A 23224-nucleotide genomic window follows, 5' to 3' on the forward strand; every position below is an offset into this window, starting at 1 on the left:
ATGGCTGTTTGGCCCAGACCTCTACAGCTCAGAGCCCCAGCTAATACTTTTGCTCAACAGTCCTGGTCTCCTTGAACACTACCCTACCTGTCCTGTGAAGTCTCCGCTCATATTCACCATTGATTTCCCCCTCGCTGCTAAACTTTGCATACAGCATCATCTCCTCACTAGGTATCACCATGACAGCTATGCTTACCAGAAATCTGTTCATGTGAAATTCACAGACTGGGGGTGGGGACGAAAAAACAACAAAATCCAAAAACTAAGATATGTCAGGAATAAACATACATATGAAAGCTCTACCAGATCCACTCTACTATTATTAATAAACTATCATTTTGGCTTGTTCTTCAAAATATGTCATGCTACCCAGGGACATTGTCCTCTCTTCCTATTCTAAAACAGGTTTCAAGCAACAGAACATTTCAGCTAGCAACTTTTATCTCTCTTTTTATTCAAATGCATACAGGCATAAGTCCAGTTTATTTCTGAATAGTCAGTATCTTTTTATAAATATTTTAACAAAATCTTAATATCCTTTCTATTATTACACCAATAAATATAAACATGGGAAGGAAATGCATTAGAGGCATTACTTAGTTAGGTCGAAATTTGTGCAACTTATCCAGTCATGTTTATCACACAACAGGCAGAACAGCAAAAAGAACAAAAAAATAGTAGTGTGGACAAACGTGGTAATATGTCTGTGCCTTCATGTAAAATTTATGATTTTCTACTTTACCAAAAACCAGTTATTAGTCATATTACCAAAAATTGATGCAAGTTATTTCCACTGTTAAACAGACAAGGGAATAAAACTATATTCAATCGCATGGTATGGAAGGCATTAAAAATGTTGTAGGTAACATGGGCAGTTGAAGGAAGTTGCAACAGGGAGTAGGGAAGCCTTAAAAAGGTGAAAATTAAATCAAAGAAGAAGAAATTCTGATATTTCATTTTTGAAGTTCCCCTGTGGAAACAAGGATTGGGCATGACCTTGATCTTGCATCACTGCTGGCAGAAACAGGGTGTCCACCAGTTCTGCCTACCCTCAGCAAGTAACATATTGTATAAAGGAGCTCTCTTGTTACTGAGCTCTGTTTCAGTGCTCTTACCAGGCCACAAGCTAAACATTATATCTTCTTTTTACCTACCTTTTTGTTCATATGCTGTTGCTAGAAGGCTTTGGCTGTGTTTTATTCTGTCCCTCCAGCTTCTGAGCCATAGAGAAAAACTTAAATATTTTGCATTTAATGACCAACAGACATTGAAATTTTTGGATTTAGTGTACCAGGAAATAATAAAATAAGTTCATTAAAAACAAAAGAACTGATGGTACCCTTCAAACCATATTTTCTGGATTTGAAAAGTGGATGCTATTAAATATTTATTAAAAGGAAGAAGGGGTGTGTTTGCTTTTCTTTTTTTTTTAGTAGGCAGCTTGTTGTCAAGTAGGATAAGTGTTATTTAGGGTAACAATGACAAAGTTTATCAAGGTTTAGTGTCTTTTGTTACTATATATTTATGAATTATGCTGGTGAGCTGCCATTTGGTTAACATCTTTCACTTTTTAGGTTTCTTTTTTCTTCTTTTCTCTTTTCCTTCCTTTCTCTTTCCAACAGCCCTGTGAGTCGTTCTTTATATTAAATGCTTTCTTCTTCCACCATCCCTAGCTTTCCAGTTTCTTCCCAGAACTGATATTCTCTGCAGACATCATGAAAGCGAATGTTGCTTTTCCTTTCAAGTCATGTAATTCTGATGCAGACATGTAGCCTTAACGTTGCTTCACTGCTGTTCAGTAAAGATGCGCAATAGCCATGGGTTCAAGAAGTTGCCACACTGTAGCTCCATGACGGTATCGATGGAAGGATTAACTCTTCAGCTGTAAATACTTGCAGAGGCACAATAAAAAAAAAAATACTTTAGTAACACCTGTTTTTTAAGATCTCTGTTCTGTGGACTGTGCTCATGTAGAAGAACAATCTATTGCTACCAAAGAATGTAGTTTACTCTTCCCTCCTTCTGACTGACCATAAAGCTTTCAGCCAAATCTTTCTTCCTGTTATCTATCAGTGTACAATAACACCTTGGGAGAGCTTCTCAACACCTACTTCCAGCTACTAAGCACCATGTAAAGTCATCTCTGCATATTTTTCCTGAAAATATGGTTGAATGGTTCCTAAGAATCCCACTACCAGAATGAATTTTCTTTGATATGCTGCCGACTGTGTTTTAAGTTTTGAAAAACAGCAGCTCAGAAGATTTTTTTCCCATTGCCCATAAAGAGAAAGGAGATGATAATCCTCTAGACAGCAAGCGATTAAACAGCAGCTTATTGACAGATAAGTTAAACAGCAGGTGGTTCCCGGTCTTCAAAACTATATCGATTTGCTTTCATTATTTAACAAGGTTCGGGTCTAATTTTGTATCACCTCAACTTTAGGAAAAATATGTTAGTGTAAAAATTTTCAGTTGGAGAACAAAGGTATAAAGACTACTAGAACTATAAAATGGTAATTTTTAAAGTCCATAAAAATTATAAAATTCAGATATATAAGTTGATATAATGGATATCTAGCTATGTATCTGGTAAATATGCTATATGGCAATTATGTGTATATTTACTACCTTGTAAATACAATGATGACACTCGTATCGTTTCCATGAGTATATTACTTTTGGTCAATCACTTTTCTTATTTAATCATAGTTATATAAAATCAATAAGGCCAGATAAAAGAGCACTGCTACCTGAAGGCTGAAGGACAAGGGAATAAGACGCCACAGATATTTCTAAAAGAAAATAAAAAGTTTGCTGTATCTCTAGAAAATCCAGAAACTCTCAGGACTGTGCTGATGAAAACTACCAGATATGCTGTTGCCATATTTATGTTCAGGTTTTAAATCAATGATCTAAACTGATCTACTGGATCTATTTTAGCTGGGTTGTTAACAGTAATGTTAAACAGTAGGAAAAAAAGTCTTAAATGCTTGATAAAAGCAAGGAAATTGGAAAATTGTAGGGGAATAGACAGGGATCGGCGACCAGAAGATCACGGGATGTGACGGAAAGATAGACTCCTCCCCATAGGAGTGGCAGGAACAGGAACCGCAAGAGCTATATAAGCGTGTGACGCAGCTAAATAGACGGACATTTTGTATCCATCATATTGATGTCTGTGCATCACTGTCCCCAGGGTGGGTAGAGCCCTGTGTCCCGGAGGTATGCGGCCCAAGGTAAGTTCTCCCGTAGAAGCGTACAGCTACAGAAAATATTATCAGGTGAAGTTTGGGTGGTGGGGTGATACTAGACTGAATTTGCAAACTGATTTTGCAAATTCATTATTGGTTTGCAACAATTTGCAAACTGATCAAGGAAGGAAATCTATTGTCATGGTAAGGAGTGTTATTTACACCAAGTAAGGATGCCACATCACAGGATGCTAACAGTCCTACTGCATGCATTCAAGAAGCCATTAGAGAAAATGCGTCAGCTTTCATCACTAGTAACCTAACATAAGGCCTCTAACAGACAAAATCAGTAATTTTGCTATAAACCTATAGTATATGCTGGACCTTGAAAGACGCATTGAAAAGCAAATATTTTAACATTAAAAACACCATTATTTTTCTATCATTCCTAAATAATTTGGCTGCCTGTTAGGTACTTTAACACTCATATTGCCAGATGAAAGGATGCTTCATGATTCCTCACTGTTTGTATTGTTCATCTTGAGTCATGGGCATTAATTTTATTTCCATAATAATTTTCAGGAATCAGTTATGGCAACATAGGATTATTTCCTCTTTGTTTTTTTTTTATTGTGACTCTTCCATACCAACAACTTTAAAGTATGTTTCTACACTCTCATTCACAATGTACCTTTTCAACATACTTGTGAACAAATGTAAATGTCCATTTAGATGTCTAACATATTAGCTATGTGCAGTAGTTATTGCAAAACAAATCTCTCCAGGCAGTGAAAGGATTTGTAAAGAATATCTACACTGCCTTTAGAAGACCAGGCCAAAAAGCAAGTCTGGGCCCTGCACAATGCCAAGCAGAGCTCCGTGAGACCCCAGTGCTGTGCATGTTTCACCTGGGATTCAGGTTTCCTGCAACTGCACTATAGAGGTGGAGTTTGAGCCTACAAATCCATCTTATCATCAAGTGAGCTGATATCTTGTTAGCCCAACTTCAGCGACATTGGATCTTTGTGACCAGACAGGCTAGAGGCATGTCAGGGTGTATGTTTCTGGCCCACATATGTGGGCAATAGAATTGGACATGGAAGTACATTGGATCAGATTTCCCCTTAGTCCACTCTGAAACTCACTGCAGCTGGAGTGAATGCACAGACACACAGTGTGGACAGCTACTAGGTTTGTGCTTGTGTAGAAAAGTGGTCCTTGGTTTGATACACACTTCTGAGATGCACTGGATGGTTTCAGCAGGAATGGGTATAGACAACACAAAGTTAGCCAGCCTTTCCCGATCACAGTTCAACTACATTCCCCTAGTTCCTTCTTTTATCTTTCCTCTCTATTAAGTTCTTAACCAATGGGTGTATGTCACAGCCTACCAATAGGTCCTTGTCTTCAAAGACTAAATCACCTAATAAGCGTACTACCTGTACATGGTCTGCCATGGTCAGAGCTTATTTAAAGAGAGAGAAATATTTCTACCCTTAGGTCTGAGGGAAAAAAAAAAAAGATTTCAAATACACCTTCTTTAGGAATGTAGTAAGTCACCCTGTGTTCATATTTGTACCCTGACCCAAGCAATATGGGTTTATTTTTTTTTCCGGTGCCATGGATAAGGTTGCCCTGGAATAGTACTGAATTAAACTTTCTCCCCAAAGAATCTATAGAGTCATGTTTATAACATTCCTCTGTGAATCACAGGATTTCATTTCCTTTGGTACATTAAAGTGTTTTCTGACATGATCAGTATAAGCTATTGTATTATGGACAATATACAGAAGACAGGGGAAAAAAGTCTTCCTTTAGCCTTGTTCAAAGGAAGCATGTCAGCTACTGTGGCAATTCTGGGGGGCCTAACAAGTGAGAGCCTGAGTAAGAAGGACTCTGTTAAAGCAGTCCTTCTAAGTGTTAAAAAAAAAAAAAAAAAAGGTGACATTTTTGTCACCCAAGGCACTCCATTCTATAAAAATGGCAAATATCCAGAGTTCAGGTCTCTCTCTTTTATGGGAACTATTCAGATCCTTTGCTGTTCTTTCTATTCAAAATTTTTTCCCTTTTTACATTATTTCTGTTAATCTGACCTTTTTCCTGTTCTCTTCATTTTGCCTCAGTAGTGGGAAAATATCCATCTATTTCTGAAGTTACTTCTTTCTTTTTAGTGGCTCCTGGCTGTGTACTCTTTTTTAGGGGTTAGAAATAAATCATGCCAAGCAAAAGACTGTACTGGTGATAGTACCTGCCTCCCTACTCTTCCATCTCTGCTCCCATACTCTTAGCAATTAAGACACGTCAAACTACTGTCTATCCGTTTTACTACTGCAATGTGAACACACTCATGGTTCAACAACAGTAACTGTCTCTAAAAGACAACACTAACTTAAGCTGTTTCACCTTTGATGAGTAAATAACATTTAGGTGAGAAAAGATTCAGGCCTCACATCTGTCCCAGCAACCATTCCCTGAACCATTTTCACATTAAAGAAACATGCCAAAGTAATCATGAGGTTTCTCACCAGTTGCTTTACCAGACTGATATACAAAGGTAAAAAGCGGAAAGCATACTGACTCAAGCAGAAAGTATGCTGAAGAGGTATACTGAGTAAGTCACCTGCACCCAGGCAAAGTTAAAAATTCCTCAGAGCTATCAAGTTTTTAAAATAAATTCAAGGCAGGCTTGCTTATAGTTCTAAAGCTCTTGGATATCTATAATATTCTTACCTCATTTTGTTCCATGGGGAGAAGACGAAGACCTGTAGAACATAATGCCAGAAAAGATCACCAAAAACCAAACCCAGTGATCATGTGGTCTTCTCCTTTTTTTATATCACAAACATTATATGTCACCCAGTTTCATACAAACCCTAAGGTTTTAATTAGACCAAAGAGTTTCAGAATAAACTCTGTGCTACAGACAGAGAAGAGATCAAGGCATTAGTAATGCCAAAGGATCCTTTGATGTTAGAAAACTGACGAAGTGAGAGCTGCCCTGATGATTCCCAAAAGCTGAACCACATCCTATGTTACAAAGAAAGTTGAAAACACCTTTCCCCCTGCCACACACACACACACCAGCATCTAGATCCCTGTCAATCTAAATCAGATTTGACCCTCATCAGCTAATCCTCAACCTTGAAGCAAACCACAGCCACCAGGAACCAAAGAAAGCAGTTTGGTTTTGCTCACTCGAAGTACAGTTCTGGGTGACATATTGTCCTGTCTAGTTGTAGTCAGTCTCTGATACAAGGAAGGCCAGGATGCCCACCTCAGAGTACAGCTTCCTAACTACAGCTGGACATGTCCTTGAGAGTTCCCATCCTGTTTTGCAGATGTAGTAGATGGTATATTTGAAGCAACAACATTTCTAGATTCTGGTAAAGACAAAGGCTGTGGATAAGTTTGCACTAAAGGGCAGAGAGATCTAAGCTAGCTCAGGATAAGGCTAAGACTGGAAGCAGCATAGCCACATCAGCATAACTACACTAGCCAAGGATGCAGTGCAGCAATGATGTGTCCGCCTTGCTTCCAGGACCCAAAGTATAATTTCTGTTCAGCATTGTGCAGATGTGTAGATGTACCACCTCATCTAGAGCTAGCCTGAAAATCTTAAACAGAATTCTGCACTGTAAAGCAGCTCAGCCCTTATACATTCTTCCTATTGTTTCAGGTCACACAAGGAAGAACTTTTAGACATTAAACACATTCAGTATCTGGCAACATAGCATCTCCTCTGCATTATTAAAAACCACTGAATCCCTTCCTGACAACAGCTACTTGCTGACTATTTTCCCTAACGCTGATCAGGCAGGACTGAACCCTGTCCATTTCTAGGAACTCTCAATGAGCAGTTTACATCCAATATCGCTGTGTATTCAACACCAAGAGCATAGGAGCAATCCTTCAAATAGGCAATGTCTCTTCTTTAAGAACAGTCTCAGGAAAATTGGTAGATCATGTGTTTCCCTTATAGTCCTCCTTGTTCTTTTCAGTGGAAAGCATATACAATTTAAGGATGAGGACTAATATCTTTTGCTTCCTCTTACAATTATTCCTTTTACCCCTATATCTTTTTATACATAATTTGAGAACTGACCTGACTGGTACCCACCTGCTGTCCTCAGAAAATCTATTCATCTGTCCTACCCATTGGTCATTTAAAACAAATTAAAACACGGAGAGCAAGGCCACATTAACTTCCTTCCTTCCTTCCTTGATCCCTTGAGGAAAAGCCTTTCCAGCATTGACTGTGGGTCTTATTTGACTGACTTTTGCACTTTTGATTGGTCCTTGGATACAGCAGTGAGAAAATATTTCCTGTGTTGTAGAGTGTAATAAGAGCAACAGATTTTACCCTGAGCCATGAGCTGAACAAGAGAGGAAATTGGAGTGCCTCACAGTAATTAATCATTGTACGATGAGACCTGTCAAAACCCTTTCTAAAGCTGATACTGTTGTCAATAACTAGCTAGTACATCACCATCTGTGATTGTTTAAAATATCAGCCTATATGTACTGCGATCAACATATTTTGCACTTGCACTTCTTTTTTATCAAATATAATTCTCCTAAGTACTATATGTGCTACAGTGTTTGCCAGATGAGAGTACCTCTGGTGTCAATATCTAAACTAAACACTTTTGCCCATAGTAAGTATCCAACAAATCCCCTGAGCTGTAAAATAAAGTACCAGGTAAATTATATTTGTATCTAGTCTAAATTCCAGTGGTAAGAAAAATTTATCACGAAACATTTGTACTCTGGATGTTGGCTTATGGTTGAATGAGAAAAGAGAGAAGTATCTTAGAGTAGTTTCATGTCACACTGAAAGTTAAAATAAATAATGGCTGCCAGATTCTCAGCTGAAAAAAAGTAATTCAACTGTAACTATAGAGAATTATGCAGTTTACATCAGTTGAGAATCTGGTCCACATCCCCACACAAATCTGAACCTAAATTTTATATTTTCTGATTTTCATGTTTTGTCTCACTAATTGAAAACAGCAGCAGCACCAACTTCCTCTAAAAACTACTAACTCAGTCTTTCCTTTATCAAATGTCTGTGTGTTTTGTGGAATAGGCCAAGAAGTTATGAGGTAAGGCTCAATTTACCTCTAATATTATTTTAATGAAAAAAAAATCAAAAGTTGCTTTTGCTCTACCTCAGTGGCTGCATGCAGCTTGTGAGATACTATTCTGTTGCCTGCAGCCACATAAAATTAAAATGTTTGAATAGAGGTTAACAAGGAAAGTAAAAGAGGATGTTGCCCACAGTCAATTATTTGCACAGTACTTTTTTTTAGGGATTTCTGTGCTTCACATACTGATTCACATACTGATAACTTCGTATTCTGCTTCTTCCAGATCCCACTGTAAGGGAACTAATTCTCCCTGGAGACTGCACAAGGAACTTACTTAGCTGACTCAGAGTCATATTCCAAGACCCAGACACTTAATGTGTAGGCACTGTGCAATCTTTGGTGTTTTGTCTACAGAGCCCCACAGAACTCAAGTTCTCCTCATTTACCTCCAAGATTTGAATGTAGTTATTTTCTTTAGTGTTAAGAACATGCAACACACAGGCAGCTCCTGAGCAACTGAGTTCTGCTCCTTGCTGTCACAGGAAACTACAGAATGTCACTCATGGAACACTCTAAGGGGAGAATGAACACAACAGTTCTAGGACTTCTGGGGGGCAAAGAAGGGAGGCCACGATGGAAAGCTGTGAGTGATAAAATATCACTTGAAGAGCCCTGTCATAAAGGATGGGAATGGGAGAAGTTGCTAGCAGGTTCTGGCTGTAGAAAAGTATGCAGACTGTAACAACAACTCCTGAGTTTGCTTCTGGTAGTCAATGAGCATACCTTGCTGTTTCCCATGTCTCTCCTCATCGTATTCCTTGTGAATGTCCGGAAAATAAAAAACAACCCCATTGTTCTTTGTGGTCTGGATGTGATGAGAGCAACCAAACGTATAACCCTGTCATATAGCATTGGTCCTTGGTGTTCTACTCTTTAACGGACTGCAATAAATCCCATTATTTGCTCGCACTCTCATAACCAAGGTAAACAGGTTATTCTGCTGCAGTAACCTACCCTCTTCATTAACTCTCTCTCCAAAGTTTTCCACCATTGGAAATGGTGGAAATAAAGCAATTCTCAAAACTTTTGTTTCTGGTCACTGATAAAAGGTATTCAATAGATCAGAACAATGAAAAAATCCCTGTAAGAATCAGCTCAAACCTCACACATTCAGTGATAACTGTTGTACATATCAGGCCCTGTAAAATAACCCCTTTCACTGTGTACCATGTTAATTCTGAATCACTATTTTTTGAATCAAAATTATGTATCCTGTATACTATATACTGTTATATATGCATGTCTGTAAGACATGTCATGTCTTACAGAAACCTAGGTACCTTGTATCAACACAATTCCATTTTGCGACTGAGGTAGTAACCTCACACAAAAGAAAGTTATTTTTACAGGATCTACTTTCCATATGCTTATGTTGATTGGCATGCATTCTATTTTCCTCCTTTAATTCTTTGGTAACAGAGTCCCATATCAGTCACTCTATTTTTTTTGACTGGGATCAATGTCATGCTGACAGCTCTATAATTATGTGGGTTGGTTCATTTAATCTTTTTAAGCATTGGCATGGTATAATCTTTCTTCCAGTCCTCTGGAATGTCTTTAGTGTTCATAAGGTTATTGCAGATCAACATCCTGGTACACATCAGCTGCATACGTGCTGGTTTACCACTCACCAGTAATTTACTTCTGTAACCCATCTTACAGAAGTTTCCAGCCAATGAGAATCTTGGATAATTTGGTGTGACTGCACTTTTTTGCCTAAGCTGCAGTTCCTGAGGAAGAACTTTAAACTTTAACTCTAACAGTGTTGCCACTGAATTGAGAACAAAGCTTCAAAACTTTTTTCCTGCATATTTTTATTCAACAAAATTCCAGATGGTTCTGCCTTCAGACATGCAGGGCATGTTTTCATATGCTTGTATATATATGTGTGTTTATATATATGTAAAATCACATACCAAGTTCAAATGAGTAGTTGGATTGCATAAAAAAATATCTGTGGTCAGGATAATATTGGCCATGTCTATGCTAACAAGTGATTTAATGCAACAGGAAGAGTCAGCAGATCAAAGCAGATGCTGCTGCGGCTCCTGCGTCTAAATGGTATTTCAGTCAGGGTCTTATTCTGTGCTCAGTTTAGTTTGGTCCCCTGCACTGAGTGTCCTCACCATGTAAGTGGTTCTTAGCTATCAGAAGAACAAGTCATAGGAATGGATGTTTATGCCTTTACTGGGGGTTGGAGTTGCGTTCGGTGTGCAACAAGAGCAGAACTTTTTTCCTCTGAAAAAAAATCTAGTTACATGCACTGAAACTGCTCTACAAACCAAAACAATCTGCAGCAAATGCTTTGTCCAGGGAATTTGCTTCCAAACTGCAGTGTTGTTCTCAGCCAAAATGCAAAGGTACACCACAGTCATTGACTATTTTGTCATAGTGAAAGCATTTGTTACAAAATGTTTCAGTTAGTTTTTTCTTATATTTTAATTGACATTTTAGAGTCTTTTTTTCACTAATGAAGTATATGGTGTTGCATCAAAGATGAAAATTAGATCTACCATGTATCTACTTCTATTATTATTTTATTGAAGAAAAACAAAAGGGAGATTTAGTTTCTCACAGTTTAGCAAACATTATTAGCTACCTGTTGTATCTACTGAACCTAAAACCAGGTTGAATCTAAAACAGGTACCACAAAAGAACTACTGAGAAAAGGGTGTTGAGGGAGATTTAATTCTACTCATGTCAAGCATTTAGATCAATCTACAGCTGTATGGGTTATTATTCTAACTACACTCTATATCGTACAGATTAATTATCGTTTCAGTAGCTAAAAAAGATAGTTGATTCATTTGCTCAGTGCTAAAATTAAAAAATGAAATGTTCCATATGTCTTGGGCAGAAAGTGAATATTATGAAGAACTAATAGCTGACAAAGCATATGATCATCTTTTTCTGAATATCGCAGAGCAGTATGAACAACTTCCTTCATGTGGCATTATTTCCTTGCTGTATGTCAGATCTGACAGAATGATTTGATGCAGGTTCCATGCACATAACAGAGATTGACTAGCCTATCTAAAGGCTGCTACTCTGTCTCTGTGACCATGAAATAACACCATATTTCTATTTGCTATTTACTGCAAACCTTATTCAGCTTGTAGTAACCTGTAGCTTCTAAGGGTTTGAGTATAGCCTCCTATTACTTCAGCCACTGCAATGTATAACACTTCTTAGATACTGCCCTGATCATCATCTAAAAATTTTTTTGTTATGATTTTTGCTAACATTGATTCAATTCCCATTGGTTGTAGAACTTGACTGTGCGAAGAAACTTGCTTTCAATTTCTGGTCTACATTAATTCATGGCCATTTCATAACCTTTGGTTATCATACAAGCATTGTTTATTGGCATTAGTTGTTTCCCCCTTCTCTAATATATATATTTTATAAGCAATTATAACCCCACTTAGCCTCCTCTTTGCTACAGTGAATGAAGAAACCCTTTCAAGTACTCATTTGACCAAAAAGTATTTGAGAAACAGGTAAAAGTACTTTTTCATACGTTCTTAAGAAGCTCTCGTTCTTTGTCCCAAAGCTTGATAACTTAAAAAAATAAAATTTTATATAGGTAATTTTTATAATAATTTTTAAATTATTTGAATATGTTTTAGACATATTTAACATATAATATCTTTCCTCTGAAGACCTCCAAGGAATTAGAAATTCACTAATTAAGGACTGTAACATCCTTGAGAGGCATATACCATAATTATCTCCATTTTACAGATGGAGTAAGTGAAGCACATGGAAGCTAAGTGATTTGTCCAAACTAACACATTCCACTGGAGTGGAGCCAGGAGATATACCCATGGTTTCTAATTTCCAGTGAAACAATAGATTATGCTACACACACCAGCCCCCAAAGGCAGTATGTCACTGTTTCTTCACCAGAAATTGTTGGCTTCCTTTTTGAAAATGAGATGCAAAACTTTGCCTTAGTTCAGATTGTCTAGTAGCTGCCAAGCAGTCTAAAAAATATATTAGCATACAAATTATTATAAAGGGTTGTACTCAATGAAAGACTGAGTTGGAAATGATACCCAAACACTCTTGCTCAATGACAGCCTTCAATCTTGTACCTTCTTTCCTAACTGCGTATCTGATCAGCCAAAATTCAGGCATCTCCCTTCATATGACAAAATCATGTCAATTACGTAATAGAAGACTGCATAGGCATCAGGTCATATCACTATAGGCTGCTAGCATGTCCCTTTGACTAATCAAACATTTATCCATTGCAATCATATGGCATATCTTAATTTTGGACAGCATCCTGGCATAGGCCCAATCGTATGAAAGGGCAGAGGCTATAAACCCTGATTATCTCAGTGAAGAGCTGTGTGGCTTTCTCTAGGCAAAATTTACATTGCCTACTCATAGCAGTTTATAAGGTTCTGGAAACCTTCTGATAAATGTCTGTATTCTCTTTGATATAGCATACTTTATCCAACATAAAATTCAGTCTTGGGAGCAGGCACTGAAATTTAGGAACCTCACTGTTTTCCTTCCTCTCTTTCCTACATCTCATAATTACTACTGGGTGATTCTACTCTCTTGCATATTCACTTTCTGACCCAACTTCTTTGTTACTTTAGGATACAGCCTCAAAATGAGACTAACACATCTGTTCTCATCTTCCCTAATTAACATGCACCCTAGAAGGAGCTAAAAGACACTTTGCAGAGAAGCAGGATATGAAACAGTTGGTTTGGACCACCTAGACAGAATAAGACTCTGATTCTGGTCTTCCTTGACAAATTTCTAGCTACTAGACTACACCATAAAAGATGGGAAGTGCAACTACTCTGACCTCTTCCACTCTCTGAGTGAAGAAGAAATGAGTGGATCATGTTCATTTCTTTAGAAAATGAGTGGGCTGTGAGCCTGAGAATCCTAGTGGGTTTGCTCAAGTTGTGATTTAACTTCCTAAGTAGCTCTGGATAGTTCCCTTCTCAACATTTTGGCTGCTTTGGATACAGTCTTAGATGCTGCGTCCCCTAGAGCATGTTGTTTCAGATTGAGTAATTGGTCCAATGTGTTAAAATACGCAGAATGAATGAAAATAGTAGATACCTCTTACAACTTCCCTGCCTTCCAGAACTTGTGACTATAAAACACCTGATCTTGTAAGAGAACAACGACCCCTTGGAAAGAATAGGTATTGCCTATGTTTAATTAGCATGAATCTAGACTCCTTTCTTTTTGATCAAGCACTGTTTCATGTTTTAATATTTAACCTAAGCTTAGGGATGGGATATCTTGGCCATCAGCAATTATCAATTTAATCAAGGACAAGCATTCCTTTTAGAAGAAAATTAGAATTATAGAATCATAGAATCATTAAGGTTGGAAAAGACCCTTCAGATCATCAAGTCCTACCACTAACCTATCACTGCCAAGTCCACCACTAAACCATATCCTCAAGCACCACGTCTGCCCTTCTTTTAAATACCTCCAGGGATGAAGAATCCACCACCTCCCTGGGCAGCCTGTTCCAATGCCTGATAACCCTTTCGGTGAAGAAGTTTTTCCTAATATCCCACCTAAACTTCCCTGGCACAGCTTGAGGCCATTTCCTCTCGTCCTATCACTTGTTACTAGGGAGAAGAGACCGAACCCCACCTCGCTACAACCTCCTTTCAGGTAGTTGTAGAGAGCGATAAGGTCTCCCCTCAGCCTCCTCTTCTCCAGGCTAAACAACCCTAGTTCCCTCAGCCACTCCTTGTAAGACTTGCTCTCTAGACCCTTCACCAACTTTGTTGCCCTTCTCTGAACACCCTCCAGCACCTCGATGTTCTTCTTGTAGTGAGGGGCCCAAAACTACACACAGTACTTGAGGTGTGGCCTCACCAGTGCTGAGTACAGGGGCACGATCACCTCCCTGCTCCTGCTGGCCACACTATTCCTGATACAAGCCAGGATGCCATGGGCCTTCTTGCCCACCTGGGCACACTGCTGGCTCATGTTCAGCTGGCTGTCAACCAACACCCCCAGATCCTTTTCCTCCAGGCAACTCTCCAGCCACTCCTCCCCAAGCCTGTAGCGTTGCATGGGGTGGTTGTGACCCCAGTACATGACCCGGCACTTGGCCTTGTTGAATCTCATACCGTCGGCTCCGGCCCAACGATCCAGCCTGTCCAGGTCCTTCTGTAAGGCCTTCCTGCCCTCCAGCAGATCAACACTTCCAGCCAGCTTGGTGTCATCCGCAAACTTACTGAGGGTGCACTCAATCCCCTTATCCAGATCATCAATGAAGATATTGAACAGGACCGGCCCCAACACTGAGCCCTGGGGAACACTACTCGTGACTGGCCGCCAACCGGATTTGACTCCATTCACCACCACTCTCTGGACTCGGCTGTCCAGCCAGTTTTTAACCCAGCACAGAGTGCACTTGTCCAAGCCGTGAGCAGCCAGCTTCTCCAGGAGAATGTTGTGGGACACAGTGTCAAAGGCCTTACTAAAGTCCAAGTAGACAACGTCCACAGCCCTCCCCTCATCCACTAAGCATGTCACCTTATCATAGAAGGAGACCAGGTTAGTGAGGCAGGACCTCCCTTTCATAAACCCATGCTGGCTGAGCCCAATCCCCTGGGTGTCCCGCATGTGCTGCATAATGGCATTGAAGATGATCTGCTCCATGACCTTTCCAGGCACCAAGGTCAGGCTGACCGACCTGTAGTTCCCCGGATCCTCCTTCCAACCCTTCTTGTAGAGGGGCGTCACATTCGCTAGTTTCCAGTCATCTGGGACCTCCCCGGTTGACCAGGACTGCTGATAAATGATGGACAGTGGCTCCTCTGCCAGCTCCCTCAGTATCCTTGGGTGGATCCCATCCAGCCTCATGGACTTGTGAACATCCAGGTGAAGGAGCAGGTCGGTGACTGCCACCTTTTCAACAACTGGGACTTCATTCTGCATACTATCTCCATTTCCCAGCACAGGGGCCTGATAACCCTGAGGATGACCAGTCTGGCTATTAAAGACTGAGGCAAAGAAAGCATTAAGTACCTCAGCCTTCTCCTCATCTTTCGTGGCAAGGTTACCTTCCGCATCCAACAAAGGAGGGAGGTTCTCTCTGGTCCTCCTTTTGTCACTAATGTATTTATAAAAACATTTTTTGTTATCTTTAATGGTGGTGGCCAGTTTAAGTTCCAGCTGGGCCTTTGCCTTCCTAATCTTTTCCCTGCATAACCTCACAACATCCTTGTAGTCCTCCTGAGTCACCTGCCCCTTCGTCCAAAGGCAGTAAGCTCTCCTTTTTTTCTTGAGTTCCAGCCAAAGCTCCCTATTCAGCCAAGCCGGTTTTCTCCCCCACCTGCTTGACTTACAGCACACGGGGACAGCCTGCTCCTGTGCCTTGAGACTTCCTTCTTTAATAACATCCAGCCTTCCTAGACTCCTTTGCCCTTCAGGACTTAAGGAAAGTTGGCAAAACAAAATAGCCTTGAATTGTCCTTGGGTAACATGTGACCATATATGGGTAAAAAGGGTTAGGGTACTTCATCTGTAAAGACCACCAAGGACTCCTGAAGAGATGAAGGCACGCACAGAAGAATCTGAAGTGGAGCCAATGACTTAATGCCATTACACAACCTATGTAGATTAGAATGAATACGTATTAGATAGGCAGAATACGTATGGACTTATTGTATAAATATAGTGAGGTAGCCACCTTCAGTGTGCTTGATTTGTGGAAAACCACCGAGCACCCAGCCTTGCACAACCCTGAAATAAATTAGCAACGTCTTTCCTGAGTGTGTGATTATTGACTCATTGTACACCGGGCGATGAATCCACTTTGTGGACAAATTATTTTACAAATTCATGTTTCACGCAACTGCTGCTCAGACTAAAAGGAATTGCACGTGTTTATTTAGAGGAGGAGAATATCATAAATCTGGAAAAAAATAAGTGTTTATCATTACAAAATTTAACATTATGGAAAGTATGAAGCTGGTTTTGCTGTTTGCATGACAGATACAGAGATTAAAATTCAGTCTCAGAATTTCAAACTTACAGAACCTCTGTTGTCTTAGAAAGCATACAATATCCTCTTACCATGACCTATTGTTTGAAAAAATGTGGAGAAACGTGGTATTTAATTCATATGTGTTTTGAATATTAGATTATCACAACTTATTATAAAATTAACGTATATGTTTATTTTCAACATTAGGAGTTACATTTTAAAATATTTTTACAGAGTAAACATCTGGTTTACATATACAATTATTATGACACCTGTCATTAACTAAATACATTCAAAAGTTTTAACTAAATAAATATGTTAAGAAATATGATCCAAAATTATAATTGATTTTAAGCTTGTCAGTGGAGCCTTTCCCATTCTTAAATATTATGTATCAATTATCATGGAATAGACAGTGAATAAATATGACAGCATTAAAAAAAAATCATAAGCCTTTTATTTAAAATGAATATACACATACTGCCAGTAAAATTTGCCAGTGATGCATGAAAAAACTTATACGTTAGACTCTTTACATCTACTTTTATGTTACTATATATTCATTAATTAAAGAGCAAGAGCAAAAAATGTATAAAGTTGATGAAAGGTTTACAGACCTAGTGACCTATCCCAACCCCAAGGATTAGTATGGAAACTGTGTGTGACTGCAAATTATTACACCAGCCTTATTAGGATAATGATTTCCCACCTTCCATGGTGCTGCATTGTTATCCATAAGCTCCCAAAGGTCCTTAAGCTTGTTAATAACCATTATAGATGTACAATGAAGTGAATCAAGACTAAAATGAACTCACCTGAGCCTAAGTAGATTAACCCTGTTCAAGTCTGATGATGTCCATATGAATTCATCTGGATCTCCTTCCATCAACAAATAGAAAAGTGCAATAAAACGATAAGACAAGGGTAAACGTTATCTGTTCTTTTAAAAACACTGAGGGAAATTATGCAGGACACAAATTCAGGAATCACTATTTAAACTGCAAAAGAGGGTCACCTTTTCCTAGTGGGGACGTATCTGGGCTCCTGGGATTATATTTCATACGTGTTCAGCACTTAGCATTCTTGAGGGCACTGTGACTTGTAAGCAGACTGCAAAAATGTGAATTAAACAGAGCTAGACATCTTCTGTATTAGATTATTAGCTAGTCCCTAAGAAAGTCATTGGAAAGGTGATGCGTGCAAAAATGAAGAAACATTCACATTAAAAATAAATTGCAAGTAGCAATTTCTGAAACTTTTAGACTAGTTTTGTACTTCTGAAGAAAGAAAAGAAACACCAAATTGGTTCTATTTTACAAGGAAATCAAAACATATTTATAAAATAGTCTGCTAGGATTCATAGAAAACACAAGTCAAAAAGATAAAACGTACTTAAGCATACTATGTATGTGGGATTTCACATACAGCTTAATATCCTATTTTTACACATATTTAAGTCACAGTATCTCTGCATGTAATGAATATGCAACTCTGCCATGTTTTAGTTTGCAGAAATCCTTACCTAATATACTAAATGTCAGATTTATAATTGTTTTATTAAATGTTGTTACAGAATGTGAAAGAGGTGGAGTTTAATGGGAAATTTAAAAGTGGAAATGGTATTTCAATGTTTGAAATGGATCATGAAGAAAGAGTGAGCTTATGACGGTACTTAGATGAACAATGGACGGAGAAGATGATACAATTAAATTACAGAGTCCTGACCGTGATGACGTCTGAATTTGACGTGATGACATAACAGGTGGACTTTGCAAAGTACCAGAAGAGACAGATGAGAATGGAAGTAATATCAGGAATGATCATTTAAACCTGAAAAAAACAGATCAGTAATTAGGCAGGAAAACACTATCCGTCATAGCTCAGGCAGCAGCAGCAAAGAAGGGATATTTTAGTGTTACTGTTGAAAAATAAGTAAGATTCATTACCTGGATATAATATGTATGTTGTATGTGAAGAAGAGAGATATCGTACAAGGGCAAGGAAGAGAAATCTGGACCTATAAGGAAAGCATGGTAGATTAATCTGTTGTGATGGAGAAAGAAGACCAGGCTGATCTGGAAGAAAAGAGAAGACACAAGTTTGTCAAAACCAGAACATTTTACTTATCGAACTGAATACACCGCAAGTGATAATAAAATTAATCTAACAATGGGTTGTTAGAGATTGGATATAAGGAATGAAAAGGAAAACCCTTAAAAAGAACATTACAAAGGGACCTCTGAAGAAATATTATATGAAGCCTCTCATATTAGACGACTGGCATTACATCTGTGTGGAGAGAGAGATAGACAGAGAACCATTTTCTTTAATAGGAAAAATCTAGCATTGAGAAATATTGTTCATGATGGACTAAACAGAAGCAACCTGAAGCAAATGTCCCTTCCATCCAAACTGCCTGCCTTCTTAGAGATTTATTTTATACTCCATCTCTTGTGCTTTTCCCCATTTATACCAGCTGTGGAACAAAGACAGTACTGGAGTAATATTTTACCAAGAACACAAACACTCTGGTTTCCATTAAGAGTTGTAGCTAGTACAACAGCAGAAGGAAAAGATCTAGGTGCAAAGGTGTCTCTTGATACAAGTGATTCAGCAGGCTCTGCTTTAGAAGGTGCTTGTTTTCTCCTTGTACTTCAGCTGTTAATTCTGGCTCGTCCCCCCATTTTTCCTCCTGCTGCACCTTTGCCTTCTTATTCTCATCGAATATTCTTATTAAGTTGATGAATTAACAATTTTTTACTTTTGTTTCTATGCAATATCCTTACCCTTTACACCACTGCTTGTTTTGTCTATGTAGATCATCAGCTATCAGCATTTTAACCAATGCTACCAGCATTTTAACCAACCTCACAGAAACACATAGAAGTTTGGAGAATAAACTAAAGCAGAAAATTATACTTCTGATTGTAACTACCTAACTTATGTTTTCCCTAATCTCGGTACCTTTTCAAGAACAGCTGAAAAATACAAGACAGCAATGCCAATGTTTCAGATGATTTTCAGATATTTATAGGAAAGCAATTAAAAACTAAGATCATGGATCTGAGAACCAAAATCATGCAAAATCAAACTATTTCCAGGGAAGAAAAAAGAGATCTTTACTGTTAATTTTATAGAATGGAAAACATGGGTGTTTTGTTTATTTGTTTGCTTGTTTTTTTCATTTTGCTTCATTTTGTTTTAGCTCATCCATCTCAAACAAGATTATGATATTTTCTAATTACTTAGAATAAAACCTGCCAGAACTGGAGTTCCAGTTTCCTATGTTCAACTGTTGTTTTCCCCCGCTGAGCAGCAAGGGTTCAGACAGATGTATGTAATAAATTCAGAAATGTTGATCTGCACTGCAGATGAAAGGCTGAATAACAGTATAGTCATAAAACTGAAACTTTTCATACCATGCAAGCAGCCTGTACTATATTTTACTCCACACTTCAAGATATATCACGATGACAGATTTTCTAATGTCAGGATATCGTATCAAAAGAATTCAAAGTTGTTTCTCAGCATATGCTGTTAGAATAGTTGCAAGTGACTTATAAAGCTGTCTGAATCATAGTAGCTTTCCCTTTTTCTTACACTTTTGGAGTACTTTTTTTGTTAGTGAAAAATCAGATTCAGAACAATCTAACTAATACATTCAACCATTCTACAAGACTCCTAAAGATAATGTTTATAGCAATAAACTGAACTGAAAAGTTTATAGTAACAGGAAAAGTATGTAAACACAACTTTGAGAAGGTAAGTGATTTTTATTCAGACTATCCAAAACACTTTTTTTTTTTTTAACTTTACAAACATGTACTTAATTCAAAGTCCTAAAAAAAAAGGTGGCTTGACAGTTCTGACCAAGGTCGTAATCAACATCTGAACTTGTCAAAGCAGCTTCCAACACAGCCAGGAAAAAAGACACCGACACTCCTGAGGCTCCCAGTTCTCCCTTTTTACTCATTTTTCCTATTTCAGATCTCTTTGCTTTATGAAACAGTACATTTTCCATCCTTTCTATGGCATCTTTCACATTCTTCTTAAAAATTTAAATGGACAATAAGAACATTTTCCTCTTCTCAATGAGCATTGCAAACCACCAAAAATAATGCAGCAGGACCTTTTCCAATTATCAAAGCAACATGAGGCATTAAAGGCCAACAATACTATTCAGAGAAAAAAACATTGTAAGCCATTTTGGAACAAACTTATACATTCCAAATTTCAGAACACATCCTTAACCGTTAAACATAACATAGCAGATTTGTCCCAAACATCTGTGCACACTTGTAGGTCACTAGTACAGCAGTACAATTTTAATTCCTCTAGACCTGTACTAAAGTTAAACATGGCAGCAAAACTGAACTAGTAGGAAGCTATTTGCAGCTTAAAAATTAGGCCATTGGGTTACCATTAATTTTTGTGAAGGAAATCTAATATAATTCTTTCTTGCAATAAAAACATGCAAATTTGCCATTTAAAAAGTTTAGTAGTACTCAGATTGTTAGAATGCAATTCCTGACAAATAACTGCTTAATTCCTTTTTTACAGGTAGCTTATGTTATAGCTGCTCTGTATGCAGGAGGTTGTAAAGTCAATATCCATGGAAAACTTTTGAGGCACTTTTAGCAAATGTACTATCAAGATTTATCAGTCACAGCAAGCAGATACAATTGTAAACATGTTTAGCTTGGAAAAGAAACGGCTTTGCTAATGATAGAAATAAATATTGGCTTGCATTTTTAACATTTACTTTGTAATAATAGACTGTTTCTTTTCATTAGCATATAAGCAATCATAGCAAAGTTACAGCAGGACTACAGTATACTGGTGTATTTATACCTTGAAGTTCCCCAGTCAAAGACAAAATTCAGTTGTTTGCTTTGATATTTATTTAATGATGTGAGCCCTAACTGGACTTGAGTCAACCTCAAGTATTTCATAGAGCAGTGAGTTTCTTTTGAAATGGAGCAATGTAGACACACTTTCAGGTGTTGTATAAATAGCAAAACTGTAACGCATAATATTTCTTTAAATTAGCACAATGTTAATAATTGATGGGGGAGGAGGTCATACATAGGTTACCTGGCATAACAAAAAAGCTGTTTCTCAGTATGTAGGAAAATGCATAACACAAGTTACAAATGTGCAAAATATATGATAGAATAATCAAGATTATTTAGAACTGTCCCTGGATATCTAAAAAAGACTGACAAAATGCTTTAGTGATCATTTGATACATATTGTTTTTCCCAAAGTGACCTTTTTATCTTACCAGCCACATTACCATTACAGTAAGTATCTTATATTATTATTATAATCAACCCTTCTGAGAGATCTCAGATGCTTCATGCACTCACTGTAAGTATTTTGATATGGGTGATCTTGCTGCCTGTTCTTGACCATTTGCAATTTCCATCCTCTTCCTAAAATGAATCAAGATCAGTCAAGTCAATCAAGGGTAAAAGATGGAAAAATACATTAGTAAGCAATAAGTGATGAAACAATTAATAGACAAGTGACACTGTGGTGTTGCTGTGTAGGCACAGTTTGGTTGTGATATTTTCATTTCTGTATTCTCTATAGGAAACATCAGCTACTGTCTACTGAAGGCAGTTTAGTCAAAATGCTCACATGTGCATGCACGCACCATTTCTTTAATGTTGAGAAGATGCATAAATTGTAAGTAGACCCTGATATTACTAAAATTAGAAGACTAACATGAGTGTTATTTTACAGCAGAGTGATTACTCTGATGGAAAAGTAGTATCAGTCAAACTGGAACAGTTCAAAAGACCTTGGGAACTTATTCTGGAGGTAGCTTTCAGAAATGAGGAGGCACGGAAATTCCTCTCTTAACATAAGACTAGAACTGCAGACATCAAATGGAAAAAGAAAGAGAAATTCCAACAGAAAAACACTTTTCAGAAATTATTAGAAGATCCAGGCTGATAAATTCCATCTCTGTCTCTTCACCCTGCCCACAGACATGTCTTCCCTCACCCAAAATGCTCCTACATGTTTACCTACATGTTTAGGCCCCATGATATTCCGGCCCTTGAAGGGGTCACCCCTTTCCTCACACCCATTTTATCAGCACAGCTCATTACCTTCCTCCTCAGCCTGGTGAGATAGCATTTGAGTTCATGTCATACTCAAAAGTAACTTCCCAAAAATTTGTCTCAGAAGTCTTTCCCAGATGTCGGGGCCAGCGCCCAGAAAAACAGAAGTGAGAATCATAGAATCATAGAATGGTCCAACCCCCCTGCAGTGAGCAGGGACATCTTCAGCTAGATCAGGTTGCTCAGAGCCCCGTCCAGCCTGACCTTGAATGTTTCCAGGGATGGAGCATCTACCACCTCTCTGGGCAACCTGTTCCAGAGTTTCACCACAGTCATTGAAAAGTATTTTTCCCTTGGAGCAATGCTTTGCTCTGTTTTAGGAAGCAGGAAAGCAGAAAGAGATGGAAATTAAAATAGATGTAGAGATTGCCATGAAGCTCCCTGTGAAGAATCAAAGTACAAGGGCATGTGAGGAGCTATTGGAATTGGAGAATAGTCCTTCAGGGAATACTGAATCAAAGTCAGATGAAAGGGAAGCAAGGGAAGCAGATGAGCTCCAGATCAGAAGAGCTGCAATGCCAGCATGGATTCCTCATGTGGGAGAAGTCTGAGCTGAGTGGTCCAAGCAGGAAGCCCACGCTTGGCTTACTTCATTTGTGGGTTGGATATGTAGTAGAAGAACATCCTCTCCAGGCCACACTGAAGGGAGCAGGTAGGGAACAGGGGGTAATTTCAAAGGCAGGCATTAGAGCTTGCTCCCAGGCTACACCCAAGTTCTTCCCCACTAGATACACCCTACTCTTCAAGACAAAGTGACTATTTTAT

The sequence above is a fragment of the Phalacrocorax carbo genome, chromosome 2 (assembly GCF_963921805.1).
Source record: "Phalacrocorax carbo chromosome 2, bPhaCar2.1, whole genome shotgun sequence".
NCBI lineage: Eukaryota > Metazoa > Chordata > Aves > Suliformes > Phalacrocoracidae > Phalacrocorax > Phalacrocorax carbo.